Genomic DNA, 17,153 nt, shown 5'->3' on the forward strand with positions numbered 1-17,153 from the left:
CTCCACTGTGTCAACTGAAATGCCCATCACTGGAACAGGAGAGCTTGAAAGCATCTTCCTAAGCTGCTGACATCTTCTCTTTGTGTGCAGGCACCTATAGGCACAAGAAACATCTTTACCTTTTGCTCATGAACAAATGAAGTCAATTCATGCAAAAGCATACACTGCTGCATGCATACAGGGGTTTACAGGTGTGGATATCCTTACACCACCAACATGCATCAAAAGTCTGAAGCAAATATGAGTTTACATCAGTCTGGCCCATGACATTTAACTTGCATGACAAAACCAGAAGCTGAGCATCAACTATTAAGATTAGATCCCAACATCAAAAAGTTTTGAATTAGAAGCACAGACAAAAGGGAAACTAGCTCTACCTCACAGCAAACTCCCATTTCATTCCTTGAAACTCTGTAATTGCTACTAATTTTAATTGCATATTTATACCACAGATATTTCTTTCCCTTTAAGGAGACAGGAGTGACATCAGCTTATAATATTTCTACAACTTTTCATGAGGGTGTTGAAGCATCTGCCTGCTTATTTTTACTTTTCTAAAATGTATTTTAGGAGAGTAAAAAAGAAGGACTCAGTAAATACCAGTGTAATGAAAAGTCAGCGTCTCTTCCCAAGTGGGAGATCTCACTGTGGGTAAGGGAAGGAACCCAGGCTGCAAGTCAGGAACAGGGCTTGAGGTCCTGACCCACATGAACCCATAGCATCTTCTTTTCAATCCCTGATAACTTTGTTTTCATACCCTGCTTTGGTCCAAGTTCTGGGGATTTTTCCAAGTCATGCTGGCCTCACATTTGGATTTATTAAGGTTATATACAAGAACACATATCTGCAAAGTGTTACAATACACTGAGTTTAATGTAAAGCCTTCAACATAATCTATATAATGCAAGAATAAACAGTTTTAATGTAACTGTGCCACCTCCTCTGCTCTCCAACATTACCCCACACTTCCCCCACTCCTTTCAGAGATAAAGGGATTCTTGCTAGTGCAAATTTTAAATTTAGGCAAGTTTTAGTGCCATGGTGCTGAGCAGCTTCTTCAATTAACAAAATCCCAGAGGTCCACCACAGCCAGCTGGGGCAGGTAAAGCTACTAGTAGGAAAGGTTTGCTGCATTGGTTCTTCCTTGAACCACAGGGCAGAGGTGAGTTGCTCATTGCAATCTTTCATACTACAAGGTCAGTTCTCTTGGACTAAGGACACAGAGGCTCATCCTTTAGTGGTAGTAGAAGCAGATGTTCCCTTCTGATCCATGGAGACACAGACCACCTCTCCTTGTTTGAGATAATGGTGAATCAGACCTCTCTTTTGGTTTTCATTGAAGTCCCTTAAGAAAGCATCAGGTTAGAAATCCACTCGTACCATATGATATTGCAGGTGCAGATACAAACATGCAATGTTAATTACAAAAATGTAATTAATCTTCTGTCCAGTAAGAACTGCTGCTTGTGATAGGAAGAGACTCTCAGTTTGCTTTGACAATTAGTCCAAAAGGATATAAGTGAAAGAGTATTCCTTCATTTTTACCATTGATAACCAAAAAAGCTATTTCAGTAGTGGAAAAACAAACCCTGAGAACAAGCACTTTCTTTCACCCAGTTATCTTTCACTGGCAGATTTCAGTAGACTGCAGTTAAATAAGGCCTCACCAGCTCCTCTAGGGCTGGAAGTGAGGAAGGCTTCATTCAGATGAAGAACTGAGCAGATGTCAAGGTTTAAATTCTCCCTGCTGCCAGCACAGAGAACCCAAAACAGGGGGATCAGACATCACATCAGCCTTCAGATAAATTAAGCAGTCAGAAGATAAACCACTGAAGACAAGCCTAAATGAGTTGAAAGCTGTAAAGAATCAAAACTGAAGCACTGATAAACCTTGATTTACCTAAGACCAGCAGACCACATAGGGTCACATTTCTCCATTTCCTGATCGATAAATATGGATAAAAGTGCTTTTATCAACCAAGGTATCACTGCTGCAGAAAAAAAAAAAGTAAAAAAATCTTTTATTGCCCAGAAGGTTCCTTTTAGAGCATGTGACAGGCTGCAATATTGACTTTAGGAGTCTACTTACAGAGCTGTCAGAAAACTCAAAACAGGCTCCACCTAGAAGAAGAGTTCAGTGGGGAATTTTGGCCTTTAACAGAGTTGATAAACCAGTTTCAGAGAAGCTCAGGTTTAAATAAGCCTGGTACTTCCAGGTCAGTGTTTTTGTTGAGAAGGCTAGGACCAGTTTTTCTGTACTTGGATGATGGTGTGGCAAGACAGGTGATACTGCTTCAGATTCACAGGAGCCACGGTCTTTTAGTTCAGATCTTCATGGTGGATTTGGGAAGATGAGGGGGAAGAAAGCACAGCAGGAGGAAGTGCCTTCCATCTCATAACCCTTAGTGAATGAAGGAGTAATGAAAATGAATGAGGAAGAAGAAAGCTGCCTGAATACTTAAGCTTTAAAATTGAAATGCTGCTCAACTAAAAATCCAGAAAACTCAAGTTTTCACCATGTTTTCAACAAATTGTAAACTTTGTTCTCTCTTTTTAAGTTGGCTTACTACCCTGGAGACCCCAATTACATTTGGGAAGGCAGGGGAACAAAAAAGGAAGAAACTGATTTGAAGGGATGTTTTAGGAATAGAACACTTTCTGGGGGTGACCTTTTTGGGGAATTGGCTAAGTTAGATGGAAAAAACATCCACTGTGACCACCAAGTACCCACAGGGTTGTAGAACAAATGAAGAAACGAATCTGGGACTTCTTTTGTTGCTGTCTTTTAATGTTCACCACTACATGAAATATACCTCAGAGGCAATGCTTGGGCACCATCAAGAATTACGCAGAGCCTAAAAATCAAGGAAGAGTGCTAATGCAAGTCTCAGGTGATCTGGCTGTGGGATCACTACTCATCCCTTCCAAAACGCTTACTTTAAAGGCTCAATTCTGTTTCAGAGCTGATCCAAACTACCTCCAAGCTTTTCTGAATGGGCCATGAATGCTTAGAAGCCAGCTGAAGGCTGCTTTCCCTTCATCCCTCCTGTGCATACTGAAGCAGAAGTTCCTCTGTTGTTAACTGTCACTAAGGCAAGGAAATCTGTTGAGAGGGTTACTGCTCCTTCTCAGGCTCTAGACATGGCTGCAAAGCACTGCTCTTAACAGCTTAGTAAAAAAATGAAGTGTGTATGTAGTTTGTGTACAATAAGTTTATTTCATCAATGAACAAGGATGCCAGTACACAAATGGTCCATCAGTGCATCTTCCATCATTGCAATCATCTTTGCAACAACACGGAGCCTTGGGTGGCATGGTTTAGTGTGAGGTGTCCCTGCCCACGGCAGGGGGGCTGGAACTAGATGATCTTAAGGTCCTTTCCAATCCTAACTATTCTATGATCTGTCTCTCTCCATCCCTTTGGCCAAAAAACAACTAGGCCTTTACATGAAACAATTTTAATAGGCAGTTTGCACTGTGTACTCTTGACATCAACATCTAGCTGACACCAGCTAGCTTGACTAATATAATTACTCAGGTAAAAAGGGACCTCAGGAGGTCTCTAGGCAACCTCCTTCCCAAAGCAGGAGCAGGACAGCTTCCAGGAGGTATTTCTGTGTAAGCCAACTTGTAACCAGCCTTCAGGTGGAGTACAAGCCACTAACCACTACACTCTGACCCAATGATCCTGCCAGTTTTTCCACACAGCTAGTAGTTCACCTATCCAGACCACAACATCTGAACTTGGATACAAGAAAGCTAGGGAAGACTGCACTGAAAGCCTGGCTAAAGTCAAGGTAAGTGACATCCCCTGCTTTCCCTCATCCACAGATTCAGTCATCTATTCTCAGAAGGCAGTCAGGTTGGTCATGCATAATTAACCCTTTGCAAGTGAATGGGCTATTGCCAGTCACCACCACCTTTTTTTTTTGCCCAGAAATGTGGACATGATCCATGATTTTCACAAGAAGGAAAGCAAGTCTGAGCCTCATTCTCCCTGAGCAGTGGGTAGCCTGGGACCGAAGAGCAAAGAAGTTTAAGGTTGTAAATCAGACTGTCAAGTAACAGCTACTGAAGCTACCAGCCACAGAAGCCATTTGGAAGCTACGAAGTTGAATTTCAGAATAACAAAAGCTGAACAAATAAATGCCCCAAGATGTAACAATCTCCACAAACAAACACGAAAACCCAAAGACCCCCCCCCCCCCCCCCCCGAAAAGCCTGCCTGTATAACTAATTCACAAACAGTAAAAAAAAAACCAAAGAACCAAAGCAGGGAACCACCCACTTCTCCAGATTGCCAAAAATGGAGGGGAAAGACAACAGCAAAGTCAACCGCCATCCAAACAAACTGCCCAAATCCAGAAACAATAAACCTGCTGAAAAGACCAACAGCAGTAATGTTGCCTGCTGAAAAACTATCCAGGGAAAACAAAACAAATAACAAAATAAAGTCAGAAGCCAAACAATAGTTTGCTGTTTTCTTGGAAATATTTATGAGCAATATTCAGAGGAAATGTTCTCGAGGGGAAGTCACGTAACCAAGCAAAGAAATGAGGCAGAGGTTGGGAAAACAGATGGATTTGGCTCTCCAGAGGGGACTTCTGATGCCTAACAAACCCAAAATCATCAGTTTATTCCCAGTCTGCACACACACCAAGCCTCTGGCGAAGAACAACCTCATACCTTAGCTACTGACACTCCTGATGAGATACTTTAGCGGCCAAAATTTCGATTTATTAACTCAAGAGCTGACTGATGCCAGTAAAGATAAAGTAATCCAGTTTTCAAAGGATTTTCCAATCTTTTCAATTTTTTAATTTTAATATAGCAAGTATTCTTTATCTAAATACCCATAGGATGATTTGCTGTTAATGGTCCTTTCATTTATTTGCTTATTACCTCAAATGTCTCTTCGAAGTCTATATTGACACCTGTGTAACTTTCTGTGTATTAGTAATTAGTTGTGCTGTTCACTATCTCCATAAGACAACTTATTTGTAAGTATATCTGGAATTTTAGTACTTGCAACCATGTCTTCAGCCAGAATTTTGGAGGCTGAGGTAACAAGTGGCTTGTGTTTTGCAGTCCCTCCAGGACGGCGCAGTTGTGCAGGCTGTTTTCACACCAAACGAGGTCAGCACAGTGTTTCATTACACAAACACAGGTCTGAGCTCTTTCTGAAATAATTTCTGCCCAGCAGGTAGAAATAAAGCTGAGATTGTTCTCGGGCACCTCTAATTTCTGTGCCAAGCAAAGCAAAGCTCCAATAATGAATACTCAGCATCTCATGGCATTCTCCTAACTATGCTCAGAGCAAACATGGGAAACATTTATTTCTGCAATTGGATCTGAAAACCCTTGCTATATTTTCTTAAAAGCTAGCTTCAGATAGATCACACCGGGACTGGCAGTCCTTGTCCCCAGGATGGCTCAGTGTCCTCCTGCAAGAAGAGGTGAGGTACCACAGCTCATAGGACTGCTTAAGAGATATCCAAGCTTGCGTCACATGCAGTTGGAGACTTGTTTACGTCTAGTAAACTCAGCAGCCTAGGCAGACCTGTTGCAGACATTTATAATCCGTGTCACCAGGCTATGCAAGCCCTGTCCAAGAATGGGGATGCAGCAAGTCTGGCTTGGCAGAACAGGCTGTCCTCTGCCCTTCTCAGCCTGTTATCCAGGTCCTTAATCAGAGTATGATATCATTGCTTTGCCCCACTCTAGATTTATCTTTAGCAGAAGAATAGCATGACTGTGTCACAAATGCATTGAGATAAATGTGCTGTTTATCACTAGAAATTTGATTCAGGCCTTTATGCCTCATGAACATCACACAATCTCCAAGCAAATTAAAGAAATTCCAGGTAAGTCTCCATGGCACCCCCTATGCAGCTAGCTAGCACTTACTGATCTTAGGAGGCATTTGAAAGTTCTGCAAGAATGTAAGGCCCCACTTTTATGTATATTTTAAATATACCGTATGTTTGATATCCTGCATTAAGTTTGCATTTCCACTATGCTAATACTCTAAGTAATCTCCATTTTTCACTCACAATTTACATTACTGCTGAGTCTCTTACAGTATTTTTTTTAAAGTTCAACATGTGCTTAATCCAATGAAGAAAGGAAGGTCAAAAGAAACTAAGCAGCTTGCTGAAGATCCCTGAAAAAAAAAAAGGTAACAAAACCCAGGTGCCTCCACATCGGCTCAGCACTCTTAAAAAAAACACTCATTCATTTTACAATCCTTGAAAGGTCAATGCCACAAAGAGTTTGCAAAGAGAAAATAAAAATATATATACACTAAACACTTTGCACACCAAACCTAAAGGTATATAGAGATCTTAAAGGCCTGAATAAAAACAGTATCACTTGTTGACCATCAGAAACTGATGTGACTCCACAGAGGGAAGTAGTACTACACACCCCTTGTCTCCAAATCCCACGCTGATAGACTAAGCCTGATGGGGAGAGGAATGGATCATGACCCTACCAGATTTCCAATCCTCCCAACATACCCTCCTCTGTGATTTGCAGTGGAGCAGCACCTCTACCGTCTGCCTTGCAGCTTCAATGTTAGAAGCTTTAGAGCTTTACTAGGATTGTGATCTGTATTAGGTAAAAATACCAGCCATTTTCCTCACCAGCTGTGATGAGATAGGAGCTGATTTGCTACATCAGTAGCAAATGAGAGCTGGGAGAGCTTTCATCCCAGATGGGGTGTGGCCCAGGTGTGACCTACCTGAATCTCCTGAGTCCTCAAGACACTTGTAAAAACTCATTTTAAACATTTTAGTACTTTTAGGACAGGGTAACAGAGCATCCACTTTTTTTCCTCCCCTCCTCATCCCTTCTCCATCTTTCCTCATGCTCCCTCTGAGCAGAACGGGAACATCTCCCATTTGAGGGAGTGTCTCCAGACATGTGGAATGCCTACAGTCAGCAACAACAGGAGGTCAGTGCTCAAAGCCATTATGGATGCTTGAGTCAGTGCTTGGCTTTCAAGGTGAAACCTTCCTGTAGGCACTAATCCCACTCTTCTTGGCCCAGCTGCTCACAACCCCATACCCAAGTGATGCTGTGCTTGTCGCACATCACCTTTACTTAATCCTTGCCAAAAGCTGGAAGAACGTGTGAGAGCAGGCAACCTGCCGTCATGGTAAGTTTTTACAAGCCCTAAGTTGCAACACCCAGGCCAGCTCTGAAAGAGGTAGCATCCCTGATCCTCGCACCCTAATCCTCTTCCTAAAGTTATTTCAGCACTGAGGAACACTAAAGCTGAATGTCTGCATGGTCTTTGACAACAAGACTGCTGCATTGGATGATATAACCCAATGAGCTTTTGGTGCAGAGATTTAACACCTTTTAATATTTAGAGATTAGAGATTCATTTTTTCAGAATCAGCTGTCCCCATCCCACCAGGTTCTCCTAGTTGGGACATGCTCCAGGAAGGGACATTCAATTTGGATGGATAAACAGTAACAGTTGCCAGCAGAAGAGATTAACTGTTAAGGTGAAAAGGTTGTCCACAAAGCTGTGCTGAATGATTGCAGTGAAACCTGAGATTCAGATACTGACCTTCAAACCCAGGTGAGCACAGGAGGAAGCACAACTCATGTTGGTTTGGAAATGTACCATTTCCTCACAAACAGGGACCTGGGTTCAAGAGATCAGCTTTGAAACAAAATGCTTAATAGCATTAAAACAAGGTGAAATGTTGGTTGGTTAAATGCAAATGTACAGCTGATGAACCTATCCAACATCACTTCTAGACCAGTGCAATGTAACTTCTCCAAAAGGCACTTTGCAAGCCTAAATTTTCCACAGTTACGGGTATTTAAGGGCAGCATTTATGAGAAACAGATGAATTTTGAAAAACTTCTTTTACTTATGTTGTCTTCCAAGGTGAAGGGAAGGAGATGAGAGAGGTAGCTGTTGTTTTCTGATAAGAAACTTTACTACATTTGAAGTTTTGAGTCCTCTGTGTGTGCAGACTATTCCCTACCACAGCTGATCCAACACCTCACCACCCCAGCAAAACACAGTGCCTGGGCATTTGCACTTAGAATCATAGAATCGTTAGGGTCGGAAAGGACCTTAAGATCATCTAGTTCCAACCCCCCTTCCGTGGGCAGGGACACCTTACGCTAAAAATACGCTTGCCACCATGCCTCTGCCCGAGTGAAGAAGTCAGTCCAAAGTGTTAGGTTTGGGGACCAGAGGAGTGAAGGGTAAATGGAAACACATACATCATTATTCACATGGCTAAAATGTACCCAGGAGTTTCCTATGACTCGCATGCTTGCCTTCCTTTATATACGTATATATATATTACATTTTTAAATAAAGCCTGGCAGCAGCTCAGACCTAGGATTAAAATAACCGCTTTGTGTCATCCTAAGGCAAGAGCAGAGGGCACCTCTATGCTTTAGCAGCTGCTCTGCCCCTGCTGCTGGCACAGACTGCATGAGGTCTGGCTCCTCCTGGACAAGCAGGAGGCAGGAAACATCTTTTTTCACAGCCATTCTTTGGAGACACTCTTGCAGCTCTTCCCTCAGACTTTTCAAACCTTTTGCTTGGTTTGAAAAGCTTAGTTTGGGAGGTTTTTAAAACCAGCTGCCTGTCCTAACATCAGTGGTAATAACCTGTGCTACAAACAAGTTCATACGGAGAAGGTCCATTTTAAGTGTTACCATTAGACTGTAGGAGCTTTCAGTTCACCCCAAAAAAGTTACGAAACTTGCAGTTAAAGACCAGCTTCTCTAGGACTGCTATTGCAAATGAATCTGGCTTTTCATTTAGAAATAGATTTAATTCCCCAACTATGAGGGCCTCAGTGTTTGAGAACAAGAACTCAATGTTCACAAACCAGTAAGCAAATGCAGACCCTGAGGTTTACTTGTATTAAAAAAAAAAGGGGGGGGGGGAAGATCTAAAAAAAAAAAGGTACGACTAAGGTCTGACTCATGATTTTCAAGTTCTTAGAGGTAGTGAATTTAGTAATTCTGTAGTCTCTTGTGCACTGGGGCTTTCATGAGTTTCTTCGCACAGAAGAAACAGAAATTTCACACAAACTTCTCAACCCCATAGCCATACTACAAGGAAATCTGTTTCAGTAAGAAGCAGGGTCAATAGGTTTGCTTTGCAGTAGATACCACTGCTCCTTGCCTGTGCTTTGTTATTACAATTCATGCTGTGGGCCATCTCCATTCCCCACAGCTTGGCACTCTCCAGAGTATGGTGTGCTGTGCCTGCAAGTTGACAAGGCTGCTTTATGATCTATGGCAGCTGGTTTTAATTAAAGCTGCCTCCTTTGCATTGCTTCTAGCCTTGTGTGGACAGAAACACAAATTATTTCATCTTCTCTGATCCACAAGATGCCAAGCTCACAATTACAAGTTGTCATTAATAAGGAAGCTTCTACCACCACTCCCACTGGCTCAAGCAGCATTGGAAGAGAGCTAAGAAGATATACAGCTTTGGCAAACTAACCCTCCACTTCCCTACACCGACTAAGCAGAAAACTGATTAAGCACATTATCTTCAAACCTCCCCATCTCAAAGAGCTCCTGGAGGGAGCCCAAGCAAAGCACTCATTTGCAGTCACCTTCAGGCAGCAGACAGTTTTTGTCCTTTGAACTAATGAGACAGATCCCAGTCAGGAAAATACAGTGTTTCTCACCTGTGGAATTCCATCCTTAATTCATACTGACACCTTCTGTGTGTGTGTGTGTAGGAGTGCAGTTACACCTGCAGTCACTCCTCCACAGGTGGGACTGAGGACATTAATGGGCCTTGATTGCCCTGACCACTCTCACCTGTCTGCCCAAAAGCTGCCAGGCCATGGCTGAGCTGTGCCATGGGTTTTCCTCCTGACTTGCTGCCATTGCAAGCTTCCTGTCGTGCAAGCTTCCTACATTGACCTTAGCCTGGACCTGCTGCTCTGCATGATCATGGGGCTGTTGAAAACCTGTTGCTGTGGGCACCTGGCCCTGTCACCTCACTTGGGTGCAGGTGGTCAGTGTGGGTACCCTTAACTGCTGGCACATGTCCTCTCCTGGGGCAGCCTACTGCTGCTGCCTGACATCAGCTGAGGCCATCTCAAGCAGTGAGATGAGTACTGTGAAGCCTGTGGCCCCCCATGAAGCTCCAGGGGCTTCAGAGGGTCCCCCAGGCCCCTGAGAAGGGGCAGCATGGGGTGTCAGGGGGAGCTGTCTTAGGGCCACCCCACAGGCACCTCAAGTCATGTTTTCCCTTGCCCCCCCCCCCCCCCCCCCCATTTACTGGTCCAGGCATCCTGGGAATCTCACCTCCTGCCATCTAAGCTAGTCACATCTGCTATGAGCCCCAAGGTGGAAGACCCCAAGCTGCCTGGTGGATTTGGGGGGGCCTGAAGTCCATGCTGTTGAGGCAAAAGTGGTGTTTTGCTTTCCTGACCAACACTGATATCACTTGTGGAGGTCGGGAAAATAGCAGGCAGTTCTTGCACAAAGCCAGGCTCAAACAAGTTTTACATGGGCACAGAAGTCCTACCTCATGTTCTCCTCACCCTTATGCTATTTTTACAGTATGCAAGGTTCAAGCAAACCATTTTATCTTCAAAGGATGGAGGAGAAAAACAAAACAAAAAAACACGAACAAACTCTTGACCCTGTATTGCAGGTGGAGAACTCAAACAATTGAACCTTGCTTTTAGGATCACCTTTGGAAGAGACAGTATTTGAACCTTGTAGCACCAAACCATTGACAGATAACATTCTTGTTTACAGAGTAGGAGGTTGTCTTCTTCCCTGTAGGAAAGCAGAAGACAGGGCTGCTGACAGCCTTCCTCAGCCATCAGCTCATTTCGCCCAGCCTCCCTGTGCTCCAGGGCTCCTAAACTTTACATAGGAAGCACCAACGCTACAGTCAACTCAAGATTCTGTTGAGGGTCATGGTGGAAGATATCATTCTGCTGAAGTTAGGGCAGACTGATAATGTTCGGTAATAAGACACCTTACTACTCACACAAACGTGAATAAAGAACATTAACCTTTGAAGTCCTGGAGCTGATGATTAAGCTTTATGGTCACTTCAGGATAGCAGGCAGTTTCATCTTTTTAATGTGTGGGATGTGTAGTGTCTTATTTCTTGTATGTCTCCAATGTTGTCATAGAAGCAAGTAACATATTTTTTTGATACAGATCTACTTTGGTACATCCCAAGCTGGTACATTTTGTGCTTAGTTTCTGTCTCCAGAGGACAAGAACAGCAATCTCAAACCTATCTGAACTTTAAGGATATAGTAGCATGCTGTGCATTTTGAAAGGATCTGTGGTACCAAACTAGAGTCAACAGATTCAAACTGCAGGGAGTGGGTGGTTGTACCAGACAATGATGCTGCTTAGTTGATTTTGACTGTTAATACAAAAGTAAAACAATTAGTATATGTATTTTTAGAGAGAATTTGTACATTCAGCCTTTAATGTTGATAGGAGGCAAATACTCTTCAATACCACAACTGACCTGGAATTTGACTCAAAACAAGCCCAATTCCATGCTTGGACTTTATTCTTTTCATGTAAAGAATAAAAAACTACATAAAACTGAGTGCAGTTCTGAAATATTTTCCTCTTGTGGAAATCAAAGTGCTGGTCTGAATCCACTTGGATTCAGATCCAAAGACAGGCTGGATCCAGATTCAGCCAGGTTGGATGGGCTTTGAGCAACCTGCTCTACTGGAAAGTGTCCCTGCCCATGTCAGAAGGGGTTGGAACTGGATGATCGTTAAGGCCCCTTTAAACCCAAATCATTCTGAGATTCTATGGTTTAATTCCCAGGCTCTGTATTCAGTTTACTTGCACTTACGGCACTTGGTGATCCCACAATATCATAATTCAAAGCTGGGCACTTGAAACAGAGTACCTGAGCTTGAGTTCTGCTTTAGCCAGCATCTACCTAGGGCCTACCCCATCAGGGTAAGCAGAGCACATTTATCTACTGAAAGGAATTCAATCTGCAACCACTCAGCTCAATCCTTAATTTCACAGGGAGAATGACCTCCAAGGAGATTACAGTTTTGAACTTTTTACCAAAGAGGCTGTCTTACAACCTGTTTCACCATGAGCATCCATTAATTCATATTTACTTTGTCTGTTTAGTAAAGCTGGTTAACTGTGAAGCTTGTTTCAAAGATAAGCCTTCTAAGAAGGTTTATCTACAAGACTCTAGACTTCTAATCAGCTCTGGGAAGGTGCACCTCATTAGACTCAGCTGGAAGACAGGGTCCTGGTGTTTCAGCTTGGGAACCAAACCCTTCAGCTTTGTTCAAAGCTTGATGTTGTGATGACTGAACATGAGCATTTCTGCTAGTTGCCTAGCAGGAATTGCATAGCATGTTCTCTGTATCGTAGCTGAGGGAACATTTTCCATTGCATTTGGAACTTCAATCTATGTCTCTAACAAGGCACGTCACTTAAAAGTACAGAACTGTGTCCCATGTCAAAGAAAAAATAGCCACCAGGAGATAAAGTAGCATTCAAAGCTATCTCAGAACCAAATGTTTTTCTTCCCAGAGAAATCAAAATCCAGAATAAATAAGTCTGCTAGCCTAAACACAGAGCTCCATGCAAAATTCATACAAATTGAGCTTCGTGGGTCCCCTTCTTTCTCACCCAGGTACTCTGTGTGAAAGCATCACAGGCTGGTCCAACCTCCTTCACCAGGAACATCCCTTCATCCTGCACAGCCATGTCTCAGAAGGCGATGAATGGAGAAATTGTCCCTCTCTAGAGGTAGCAGGGCACTGTATACAAATTGTAGGCCATTTGCTCTGAGCTTTGCCTAACCAGATATTTGCAACCCAGCCTCAGCTCTCTACCTCATACCTTCAGGAAGACTCTCGTTCCCCTTCCACACCATTGCCTATGCTCGGTGGTGTCTCTGCAGGAATTTACCGAGCTGTGCAGTCTCTCTGTGGGTTTAGCCTGGGAAGAGCCAGCAGCCCCTACTGCTTTCATCCAATCCCTGGCAGTAGTCCCTCCCTGCATAGCTCTGGTTTCTGCTCATCTCTCCTCACATGCCTCTGCCCTCCCCGTGTGTGCAGAGGCTGTCCTGACAGTTCCACATGGCACCAGAAGGACCTGCTTGCCCAAATCACCTTTTTCTGCCAGAAGAGAGAAACAGCACGCATTGGCCCTTGCAGGGTGGCCAGGGACCTCCCATCTCTGGATGCAGCCTGGCATCACCTCTGCCTGCAGTAGCTTCTGGGTGAATCCAAACTCAGGTAAAGCTGCTCTTGCTTTTTCCAGGGGAAACAGGCACAGATTTTCGCTTGCCAGTACAATTATTTCATATAATCTGTCAAACAGGCTTTTGTGTTTCCCTGTGACACAGAAGATGATGATCAGGGCTCTTGTGGAGTTACAGATGACATCTAAAGCCTCAGGGTATCACTGTGCTCTCTGGCAGCAGCAGCTTTGGGCTGCAGCCTGAAAAGCCTCCTATGTGATTCACCAGAGTGACCCAGGGGGGCAGCAAGCAGCCCTCTGGTAGCAAAGCTGCCTTTTTGCTTATATGAACTAGCAGCAATCGCATAGCAAAAGCCATGTGCTTCAGTGCAACCAAAGGACAGTTATAGTTTGCATTTTAGCAAACTAAACTTTGATTCTCCAAATAAATCTTTCTCAGGTCCAACCTTCAGGTTTATCTTCAGTGAGGATTCTTCCATCTCCATCCTACATAAAAATAGATGGAAGGGGTAAAGATGAAGCCAGGCTCTTCTCAGTGGTTCCAGGACAAAAGGCAACAGACACAAAATAAATATATTCTACCTAAACATAAGAAAAACTTCTTTGCTGTGAAGGTGGATCAACAAGGCAACAAGCTGTCAGGAGAGATTTTAGAGTCTCCATTCCTGGAGAAATTCAAGCACTGTCTGGATGTAGTCCTGGGCTACCTGATACAGCTGGTCCTCCTTTGAGCAGGAGGGTTAGATTAGACACCTTCAGAAGCATCTGGAGAGATATCCACCCTCAACCGTTCTGTGATCTGGTCATCTCAGTTCTGTGATCTGGTCATCTCATTCAAAAACATCATTGTAACTCTCTTGAAAGGAGTTGCCAACACACTTCCGTTGCATGGAAAACATGGTCATCCTTTCACAGCCTTTTTAGCTGAAGTTTAGGAAAAATCTTGTCTATTCAAGGAGGCAGCATAACCAGGATCCTTTCCCTGACACTTAAGCAAAGTTTTCCCTAAATTTTCCTAAAGCTGCCTAGTTTGTAGCTCCATTTTGCTTTTTTTTTTTTTTTTTCAGAAAGTCCCAATATTTTTCCATTTTTATTTTCCCGTGTGTGGCAGAAAGCAGAAATCAGAGAGGATGAAAGCCAAAGATGGGAGAACCAGGAAGCAGCTTCAGAGTCACTGAGTTACCTCTGGGTTGCTGTCACATCCATTATTCATTACAATAACCTTCTGCAGACTAATGAACACGTGTCCTATTAGTCCTGCAATCACCATGGGGAAAATAAAAAGCTTTGGACAGTTCTAGGAAGGGTCTCAATTCCAAGCCAATTTTATATCACAGCCTATTTTTGGTCAACACTTCCTGTTCGGGTTCTCCTCAGAACTGCTGTTATGGGAAATATAATTTCTTTCTTATAAATGACCATTTCTTGTTGCCTGCAGCTCATATTCTGGGTGGTAAAAGAGGAGGCCTGGGAGTCTTATCACAGTCAGGGTGAAATTTAGACCTCAGCCTCAGAGAGTTCAGTAGGGCCAGAATTACTGAGATCTCTTTTCAAACAAAAATATGTATTTGGGAAACCTTATTCAGGATTCTATTCACTCATGTTTCAACATTGGATACTCTTTATTTGCTGCTGGTAACATTGTTTTTTCCTTACAAAATAGTTTTTTAGCAAAATAAAGACTCAAGTCATTGTTTTGCAAAACTAGCTGACCTTGTCTTCATTAACGGCGTTTCAAGGCAAACAACATAACCTCATATTAAGCGAAACAATGAGCATCCTATAAATAAAAAGGAGCTACTGCTAAATTTCACATGTTCAGCTTTAAACTTAAAGATTTCCATGGGAGTAAGAGGTCATTTAACTGACTATATTTATCTCTTTAAAATTAACAGAAAGGAAAAAATAGGCCCTTTTGCCCTCGAACTGGAACAGAAGTTCAGGATGACAAGTGATGCTGGCAGGGCTGGGTAGGGTATGGCTGCATCCGAGGCCCCTCACAGTTCAATATGCTGGCACTGTCCTGGGCTCTGATATGCTGTGACCATCAAACTGGAAAATGACATTCCTCTCATGTCCTGAGTCATCTCATAGTCTCCATGAGATGTAAAAAAGAAACCCAAAACAAAAAAAAACAACCCACCTAAAAATAGTGTGCTCAGTGTTTCCTGTCAGTTCCTGGCATGTGAATAATAACAACTTCAGAAGAAAAATACTCACCATTTGTTTCCAGAAGCCCTGGGGAAGGGAGACATGAAATCTGGGAGTGACTCAGAGGTTCTCCTAGAAAATGGCACTTGTCACATATCCAGATACTCCACTGATCCAAGGAGCTCCTACTAGTGAAGGGTTGAGCCAATACTTCAGCCCTTTACCTGCATTCTGACCTCTATTTGCAGGGATGACTGCTATGGTTATCCATAATAGGATCTGTCTTTGTGCTGAAATGAAAATAGACTCTTATGCTATTTTGATGTTCCTGCTCTCCTCTGCTCTTTTGGTCCTGCTTGGTTGTAACTAGGCAGAGGCTGGAACACCTCTGTAGAGAAACAAGCATGAAGCCTACTGAAGCAAAGGATTGCTGAACTGAGGTTACCATGAGCTGGGTGGCTCAAATGCCACCCCAAACCAACGCTCTACAAAAGGCTGGTTTTGTCTCTCTAATCAGACATGTTTGGACACTGAAGTGTCCCAAACACTAGAGCAACTGACAATGAAGTTGTTAGGAGGTGGATACTGTTTTGGTAAACCTGTTTTTGGTGCTATAATCCTTCTTCACCTGTAAATTTTGACTGAGCATGACCTCAGTTGCAAACCCAAAGCAGCATACCATGAGTCACTGGGAAAACAGTCAAGGGAATGAGAACCATGACATGGACTCTCTTTGAAACTAGCTACAAATGCAAGCAAAAGCAGAAAAAAAGGAAGCAGTGAGCTTGACAATCTCAGCCCTGAGAAGAGTCAGGGAGCAGCAGGGACCCAGAACACAAGCCTTACACTCCTTGCTGGCAAACAGCACGATGGGGTTTTCAGAAGTACCGCTGGTAAGTCTGTCCTCCTGCCTGCAGGAACGCATGGGCATCCTATTGCTGCCTCTATCTGTGCTTCCGTGGCCTGGAAAACCCACAGTAAGCCAGGTCAGATAAGTGGTTAGGTCTTCTTGCCTGGGTGGGCTCAGCATCATTACTGCAAGGGTGAAGCTGAGAACATTGAGCATGCCCCATCCACCTTCTCTTCCGGTTGAGTCTATCATGCACTTCTGCTAATGAGCAACACCTCCTGCAGCCTAGCCACTGGTCATCATCACTAGGAACAGCTGAGTTTTGTTTCCAGTTTTTATCTAGGAAAAGGGATCTACTGAACAAAAGCCATCAGCTATATTCTTTGATCATCTCCAGACTAACTCCCATGGCACAATTTTAATTGCTAAATTACAGTCACCAGCTCAGATCTGTCCCAGGGACTGTGAAACCTAAGGACACTTTTTTTTTCTTTTTTTCTTTTATTTTTCTCATGAAGAAATGCTTGCTGTACTGGGCAGATGTACAACAGAAATGCAGTGCCTCAGGCACCCAGAAGCAAGTGGAAAAAAAAAAGAAGTACATACCCACGTCATGCCAAGCTTCATCAGCCTGTAAATAGCAGCGATGGCTCTGAAGCTCCCAGGGGAACATGGCAAATAAATACTCCTTTCCCTGACTACCACAGGTCTAAAACACAGCAGCTGAAGGTCCCACTGTGGGGCAAGGTTCCGCTGTGAGGCTGCAGATGAGGCTCTTGTGTTTGAGGTTGCTCACTGTCATTTGGAAGGAATTTGTTCCACCAATGGAAACTTTTGTGGCTAAAGCAGTTAGAGAGCAAAAAGCCAATTAAACTCCTGCCTTTCCCTATGGGAGTAAACTTAGAAACATGACTTAGATGCA

The 17,153-nt window shown here is 43.3% G+C and overlaps 1 protein-coding gene and 1 long non-coding RNA gene across 2 annotated transcripts in view; one reads left to right on the forward strand and one right to left on the reverse strand.

Moving 5' to 3' along the window:
* Positions 1-3,304: 3,304 nt before the first annotated feature.
* The window catches only part of TRMT1L (tRNA methyltransferase 1 like), a 340,729-nt gene continuing 326,880 nt past the window's right edge, over positions 3,305-17,153 (reverse strand). Inside the window, exon 17 of the transcript XR_009743137.1 lies at positions 3,305-3,406. The gene's annotated coding sequence lies outside the window, so the exon portion shown is untranslated. The remainder of the gene's footprint in view (positions 3,407-17,153) is intronic.
* LOC133268189 (uncharacterized) lies at positions 10,003-14,989 on the forward strand. The gene is made up of 2 exons (XR_009742979.1): positions 10,003-10,123; positions 14,358-14,989. It is a non-coding gene; the product is annotated as an uncharacterized LOC133268189 (long non-coding RNA).

Source organism: Pezoporus flaviventris, unplaced genomic scaffold (genome assembly GCF_033815535.1).
Source record: "Pezoporus flaviventris isolate CSIRO_AGI_PZ_B2104156 unplaced genomic scaffold, CSIRO_AGI_Pfla_v1 ptg000013l, whole genome shotgun sequence".
NCBI classification, from domain to species: Eukaryota; Metazoa; Chordata; class Aves; order Psittaciformes; family Psittacidae; genus Pezoporus; species Pezoporus flaviventris.